This window comes from Carlito syrichta, unplaced genomic scaffold (assembly GCF_000164805.1).
Source record: "Carlito syrichta isolate Samal-C Ts95f unplaced genomic scaffold, Tarsius_syrichta-2.0.1 Scaffold304609, whole genome shotgun sequence".
Taxonomy (NCBI): domain Eukaryota; kingdom Metazoa; phylum Chordata; class Mammalia; order Primates; family Tarsiidae; genus Carlito; species Carlito syrichta.
The window spans coordinates 124,668-130,053 of NW_007248705.1; positions in this window are offsets into that span (position 1 = coordinate 124,668).

The window sequence follows — 5,386 nt, forward strand, 5'->3', positions numbered from 1 at the left end:
TGGTAAATATTAGTTTCTATTTTCCAGCTGATTTCTATTAGTTTTTTCCAATAGAAGCCAATGGAAGGAGAAGGAAGTCAGAGTATTTACTTCCCCTTCTTTCTATCAAGGCTCCTGTGGTTACAGCACCCACCATGCGGTCTCTCCTAAGTGTCAGATCTCCCTGCATTCCTGGAACACTATTTCTTCCCTTTCTTTTTCCAGCGCTACTAGTGTTGGTGATGGCTTCTCACTATTGAAGTCTCTGAGTGCTTCACCATTCTTTGTTCCCTTAAAATGCCCAAGACTTACGTAAGTTATCGCGTCACTGGAGTTTCTTCATTTGATGGATTTGGAGTGATTCTGTTTCCTACTAGATTCCTGAAACATACAATAGGTAGTCTTAGTATCATACAATATAGAACCATTGTCTCAGAATTTGAAATAGATTTTGTCACTAATTGAGAATAAGCTGCACTGCAGGAGTTAAAAATGGGAATACTCAACAGTGAGATGCTAGAAACCTTCACACCCTAGTTCCTTAATGCATCAAACCAAATTTTTCTTTATACACACATACAGCTTAAGAGCCATTCCAGACATTGACTTTGTGAGGGAAAAGTAAAATGAGTAATTATAAATTAAGATTTCCTTAACTTTGAAAGAGAAATGGTCACAATGCTTGTCTAGGAAACCATTTAATACCTATCATTTTTTTGAGACCATTTTTTCCCCTCTACTGACCTACCATCCCATGAAAGGACTGATATTTTCATAGCCCTATTTATTTCCTGCTCCACAAGCACAGTTTTTGTTCCATGCAGGTTCATAAAATTAATCTTTTGGGTTAAATTCTGTCTGTTCCTAAAAACATCCCACTACTTTGGATATTTGCTTAAAAGAAAAGAAAAGAAAAAGAAGGCTAGTATATCATCCTTGGAGTAGAGAAAGTGGAAAGGAGAAACAGGACCAGTCACCTGTTATGTGGCTCAGGTTGTACAGCAATAGTTCTATAATGTTCCTGGAGAATCTGAGAAAAATGCAGTGTGTGAAGGAGTTGATCTATCCTGTTGTCCCTAAAGGAGAGAACAGTAATAACTTCAACAGGTGTCCAGAAGCTTTTGCCCAAAGGAAAAATAATTAAGTGCTGTAGAGTAAAATTTTAGAAGTTATATATAAATCATCTTGTCTATTTGATAGATGTTATGGGCATGTGCTCTTGGAGAAACTGAATTATTTTCAAAAGACTGAATTAAACTTAAAGTTGTGATACAATCTGGCATGCTTGGTTTATCTCAGCTATACAAGTTTTGTATCAGTTGCAAAGAAAATAAAGATGCATATTTATGTTTAATAATGGCCTTCCTCAAATTTAAAATGAACTACATATATATAAACTGTAAATAAATATCCTTTATTAATAAATTTCATAAAGGGAAGTAGGTAGATGTAACAGTGTCACTCTATCAAGGGAAAAGGCTGGGTTTCATTTTTTTTCTTTGAGCTGCCTGTATACCTAACACCTAGGATGTACTCACAGATATTTATTCATTGAATTTTTAAAGCAATTCTGATGGTTATATCCATCACTCACTCCTTAAAAGTAACTTCTATTCAAGGAGCTACTAAAATAGCTAGGCTTAGGAAAGAAAGGTAACTTTTGTAAAAATGTGCCTGAGGCCATGTAATTTAAATTACTTTCTTCAACTGGCTACTTCAAAGATTTATATAAAAATGTCAAGTGTATTTATTTATTGTCATATTACTTTAGTTGGGAGGCTCTTGGCACATAGCCCATACATTTAATAGTTTATTACTTATGGGATGCTTCTGATCAGTAGATATTTTAGATTTAGTCTGGCACATAGGTTTTATATTCTTAACATCTATTTGCTAAATGTCTTTTATTTATTCAAAAAGTACACTTATTAGGAACTTAATCTGTGCTAGGCATACCTTGGCTACGTGTTTGTGTTAGAAATGAAGGCCAAGAAGATACATTTATGTTTTCATGGAGCTCAAACCCGTGTGTGTGTGTGTGTGTGTGTGTGTGTGTGTGTGTGTGTGTGTCATGAATGGGTATATAGAACAATAAAAAAAAAGGAATCACAGTGTAAAGTAAAGGCAACAGCATAGGTGAAGAACAGGTTGCTAGATGCCATACTTTGGGCTCAGGGAAGGCTGGCTTCTAGTGATAAGCCTTGTTTTGGCTGAGAGTGGGGGGATGGATGGGAGTTAGTCAGGCAAAGCAGAGGTGATGGTGGCAGGGACTGTGTTCCAGGCAGAGGAAATTATATACCCATTGTCGGGGACCTCGGTGTGTCTGAAATACAGTGAGTAATTAAGAAATGATGTTTCTGTCTCAGTGAAATTCCCACTCTAACTGACAAGAATATTGGCAATAGTATTGACAATGATATTAGCGATATTAATGTTGACTTTTAGAACTCGTGGTAGCATTTACTGAATGTGTATCATGGGTCAGGTGCTGTGTTAAGTACTGGACATGTATTATTTTAATATTCACAATGGTGACACGAGGCAGGCACTACAATCTTTATCTCATAGATAGGACAATTCAGGGTCAGGAAACAGGCCAGACATGCTGATAAATTGTGGATCTTGGACCAAGGCTGGTCTAAATCTCAGGTAATAGTTTGTTCTTACAGAATTTTAATTTTAAAAATCAGAATATATAAACTATTTTCAAATAGGTTTTTCATTCAGCCTGAAAATTCCATCACATTGTAATAAGTAAATATAGAATGTTGATGTTAAATGTAAACAAGTTAGCAAATAACACAAAATGTATAAACACAATACATAGCTTTCAAGTCTGAGGAAAAATTAACAAGGCTATAAAAATTGAGTATGAATTATTACTGGTATATCTCACAGCAAAGGAAAAACTAATATATGATCCCAGGTTTCTCAGAGAACCCTCTATGAACTGAAATTATTTGAAATGAGCCCGATACTAAAAGGCCACGACGCCTGGTGTTATTTTCAACATTACAGGCAAACCTTGGCTTCTGTGTGTTTGACATCTCAAATCCTCTATAAGTTCCTCACTGTGATCCAGCTTGGTCTGTTTACCAAATCTAAATCTCTGGAAAATTTGTTCCTGCAGAAGATCTAGAAAAGATGATTTATTTTTATGCCGCACATTTGTCATTCTCCTCCACCTTTCCTTCCCAGGGTCCAGCCAAGGTTTCCATCATCAGGTCTGACACCACTGGGAATATCCATTCTCATTTTGTTCCCTGCTCGCTTTCTTTCTGTCCTTTCTATTAACTCCTTTATCCCCATCCATAATTCTGGCTTATCATTTGTCCTTTTATACACATATCTCTGGCACCTATCATTCCAATTCCATCTCTTTCCACCTCACTGTCCTCTTGTCTACTCTTCATTTCAAACTTTCACTCTGCTCTTTGCTTTTGGAAAGTAATGATATATACAGATTTGCATCCTGGTGTTATCTACTTCCTTGCCGCTTTCCCTTCATTGCCTTGTGTAGTCTGGCGAAGGCAGACAGATTCACAACCCTTTCCGACTTTCCCCCCTTCCTCAGCTGTATTACTTCTTGCATGATTTTATCGCTGTGAAGGAGGCTGAAAGATTGCCAAGTGACCCAGAAGACCTGACTGATGGTCTTTTATTTCTTAGCACTTGAGGGACGGCATTTAAATTTTATGGGGTGTGAGGTCTTATTTTGGATACTGTACTTCTGCCTTGGCTTAGAAAACCTCTTTGGGAAAGTGGACATTGAGATCTCAAAGTTATGCAATGCTAAATATTATTTCCATAACTTTCTTATCTTTGAACGTTTCAAATAAATATGCCAATGTAGATATGTGGCCAGTGAAAATGATGTCCAGCTTTCCTATGTTAAAACATTAAAATTTCCCTTAATAAGATAATCTATGCACATTAAGAATGGTCAAAGAAAAAAATAGAAAAAACTTGTATATTCTCTACTGTAAGTAACCACTGGTTATATATTTTTGGTGTTTTGTTTTGTTTATTTTTTATTTAATTCAGATTTTAAAAATTCTGTTGGTGTTTCTTTTGGTTGGTGGCTATTACATAATTGTAAATATTTTGTATGCAGTTTTGTATTTTTCTTGCCTCTTAGTGTAATGGCTAAGTTATTTCTTCATAGGCTACCATAGTTTCTAGAATCATTTTAAAAAACTGCATAATATTTCCTGGAGTGTCTAGAGTAGAATCTATTCAATTATTTACCAGCTGTTGAATACTCCCCCTACTTTTTAATGCATGATGTTTCACTGCTCTAAGTGCTCAGCCTGACAAATTTTATTTTATTCTTCAGTGATTTTCCATGTGGCCATCTTAGTCGTTGCCTCCTGGTCCTCTGTGAGTGATGACTCATGGAGTACAAGAAATGAAACACTAAAAACAATCTAAAGGCTGTGATGAACTTCCTTCCACCAATCTGTTACAACCTGGTACCCAGGAACAAACTGAGAAAGCCTGAGATTAACTATGATGAGAAAAAGTGGAGTAAAGCTGTTAATGACATTTTTGGAAATGAAAATACAAGCTGACAGGCACAAATCCCAGAGAAAAGTTATTGACATCCCTGTTGACATGAATATGGAATGTTACATGGGTACTCAGAGGGTGAGCATTTTGTATGGATGTTTGCTGAGAGGATAGAGTAGTATAAAATCACTAGAGGCAGTCTAATTTTAGGTATATGTGAGTTAGGACTGTAAGTAACAGAAAATAAAATTAGACTAGTTTAAACAAACAAATAAGTATCACTAACTCCTATGCTAGAACATTCAGAGGAGGCGAGTTAATCCAGTGGCTTTGACTGGTTCTTTTCAGTTTGCTCAGCTGTAGCCTCCTCTGTGTATTGGCTTCACCTTTGGACTGTCATTCCTCAGAGGCAAAGTGACTAGTTATTTTAAATCTCAAAGTTCCATTTCATGATTTTCAGAGGAAGCAAAAACTTTTTTCCAGTGGGTTTTAATTAAGAATGAGAAAATTATTTTCCAGGAGTTCTACATAAACCTTTCTTTGTATTTCACTGATCTAAATTAGATTACATGTCCATTTCTGAACTAATCCCTGAGATCAGGGCAATACTTTGCGCTGATTGGCTTATGTGTGTGTTTTTGACCCAATCACTGTGGCAGATATATTGGAATTACCTTTAAGTCAACCAAATTTGCCCCAGGAAGTAGAGACGAGGGTAATGTCCTTTAACGTATATAGGCTGCATAAGGGAAGAGATGGATACATGGAGGAAAATCAGACCATTATTAGGAAGAGGAAAATGGATGCTATACAGGTTTAATCCAGATACAAGTGGCTGGAGCTTGTATCTCGTTTAGGGCTTGAAAAATGTTAACAACTTAGAAAATATTCATGCAAC